The 2,787-nt window shown below is 43.8% G+C and overlaps 1 pseudogene; it reads right to left on the reverse strand.

Annotated features, from left to right (window-relative positions):
• Positions 1 to 523: 523 nt before the first annotated feature.
• The window catches only part of LOC102251818, a 12,665-nt pseudogene continuing 10,401 nt past the window's right edge, over positions 524 to 2,787 (reverse strand).

Genomic DNA, 2,787 nt, shown 5'->3' on the forward strand with positions numbered 1-2,787 from the left:
ACCGGAGACCGAGCCCGCCGAGCTCTGCCCACAGCGGCTGTCCTAGGGGCCAGGGGTCCACTCCGACCCAACTCTGTCCCCAGGTGGCCTGGCAAGGGGAGTGGTTGCTTTTTAAAACTTTTTTTTTTTTAAATTGAGGTAAAATTTACAAAAAGGGAAATGGACAAATCTCATTGTGAACTATGATGAGGTTTTTTTGTTTGTTTTTGCAGAAGTCCACACATTTATTCTAGGCCACACAGGTCTGTTACTCATCTCTGCTCTTGCAGCGCCAGAGCCATCTAAAAACAAGCGGTCGCGGCAATGTCCCGGTAAAGCTGAACACCGAATTAGAGCTCCTATCCTGTAAGCTACTGCCTTTTCCCATTTAAAAACGTAACCACCTTGAAGTCATACAGAATTTGCCAGCCCCATTTCATGAAATCTGACAAAAGTTTGCAACACAATTCCAGGAGACCCAGATTTCTATGGAACTTGGTTCTAACTTGACACGATAAATAAGCTCAGACAATACTTTGCTTCCGGCTGCATTAGTCTCTTTTTATTCTTTTGGTAATCTCTTCCCGTTAACTACTTCTGTTTGTAGGTGATGAAATGTCTAAGGAATCCACGTCAAATGTTGGCTCTGCTGTGAGCATGGTCTTTTCCCTTTGCTTCAACTCAGAATTAAGACTTTTGATTCTTGGTTTTGGGTGTTATTTTTTCTCCCCAGTCTCAGAAGTAGTTTCCACTGTAGACAGTCTGTATGCTGTATAGGTAGTAGTGGCCCACACCCAGTTTCTAGCGTCTCCCGGCACACGACACAGGATGGATTTTAAAATGTATTAAACTAAGAGGCATTCTCTCAAGTGAGTTCTAATGCATTTTATTTTTAGACAACCTACAGGACATGTTTTTTCTAAAAAACAATGCCTCCGCTCCAAATAAATCAAGGTCAAAATAAATGAAGAGCTCATGATACCATCATTCCCATTTGTCGTAGTCCTGGCGTGTGGATGAAAAGCAGCAGCCAGTTAGGATGACAGGTGATAGATCCAAATTGCCAAATTTGTTAACATTTTCCCACTTCTAAACCATCCTTAAAGAAAACCATACATGGGGTCACACCATCCTCACGGCAGCCCAGCAGAGCCACCAGGCCATCTGGATTCATGTTTTCACAATAAAGAACTAGTAGTTTTTGAAGTTGGCAAGGATGTGCTTGATCTATTCTGCAGCCCCTGTCATAAAAGGCTTTCCTCTTTCTGGTTTTTGCTCATCACGTTTCCCTTTGATTGATTTCATCTCATCTTTGATGTACGTACTTCTTGTAGGCTTCTGGTTTCCTGCAAATGATGGTTCGTGACAACGATATCCACACCAGCGATGACTGTACTTATGTACCGTGGCCCACAGGGCCTTCAGCGGAGGCATTTCCACCAATCAGCGAGTCACCGATATTACCCTCTGTCCTATTGATCATCTTCCCCTCTACCTCCAGGCACAGCCTGTCTGCCATCTCCCGGGTCTTGAAGATATCGGAGAACATCTCACATGGCTGGTGAGGTCCTGGTAGATGATCACGATGGATGGCGGCTGGAAGGAGACAGGCGGCCCTGCCTTAGCAGGAGCACGGAACTCAGAGGAGTGCGGTGCAGCCTGGGCGGCTGTGTGTGTGTGTGTGTGTGTGTGTGTGTGTGTGTGTGTGTAGCGGAGGGACGGTGGAAAAGCTATGATGAGTTTTTACACGTTTATACCCTGTAACCAATTCTTAGAACAAGGGAGGACATTCCCAGCTCCAAGAAGTCCCTGGCCCCTTCCCAGTCAATCCCTGACCCCAACCCCAGCCCCTAACAATCACTGATTAGTTTTTTCCTCTACAGCAGTGGTTCTCAACCTGTGGGTCGCGACCCCTTTGGGGGTCGAACGACCCTTTCACAGGGTCGCCTAAGACCATCAGAAAACATATATAATTACATATTGTTTTTGTGATTAATCACTATGCTTTAATTATGTTCAATTTGTAACAATGAAAATACATCCTGCATATCAGATATTTACATTACGATTCATAACAGTAGCAAAATTACAGTTATGAAGTAGCAACAAAAATAATTTTATGGTTGGGGGTCACCACAACATGAGGAACTGTATTAAAGGGTCGCGGCATTAGGAAGGTTGAGAACCACTGCTCTATAGTATGAAGACTTTAGATTCTGACTTTGAGATCCATCCTTTTTTTTATTTTTTATTATTGTTGTTAATCCTCACCCGAGGATATTTTTCCATTGATTTTTAGGGAGAGTGGAAGAGAGAAAGACAAAGAGAAACATCAATGTGAGAGAAACACATCGATTGGTTGCCTCCTGCATGCACCTGACTAGGGCCTGGTCCAGGAAGGAGCCTGCAACCAAGGTACCTGCCCTTGACCAGAATCGTACCCAGGACCCTTTGGTCTGCAGATCAACGCTCTATCCACTGAGCCAAACCGGCTAGGGCTATGTTGCTTTGTGTATTAATAGTTCATTCTTTATTACCCATTGTATGAGTGTTTGTACCTTTATTTATTTATCTATTCACTAGCTGTGGGACATTGGGTTATTTCCAGTTTAGGGCAACTCTTAATAGACCTACTGTAAACATTTGTGTACAGGTTTTTGTGTGGTTGTGTGTTTTCATTTTATTTCAATACCTAGGAGTGGGATTGCTGGGTTGCATAAGTCTACATTTGACTTTTAAAAGAAACTACCAAATGGTTTTCCAGAGTGGCTACACCATTTCACACACACAAATACCCCCCCACCCACC

The sequence above is a fragment of the Myotis brandtii genome, unplaced genomic scaffold (assembly GCF_000412655.1).
Source record: "Myotis brandtii unplaced genomic scaffold, ASM41265v1 scaffold312, whole genome shotgun sequence".
Classification (NCBI taxonomy): domain Eukaryota; kingdom Metazoa; phylum Chordata; class Mammalia; order Chiroptera; family Vespertilionidae; genus Myotis; species Myotis brandtii.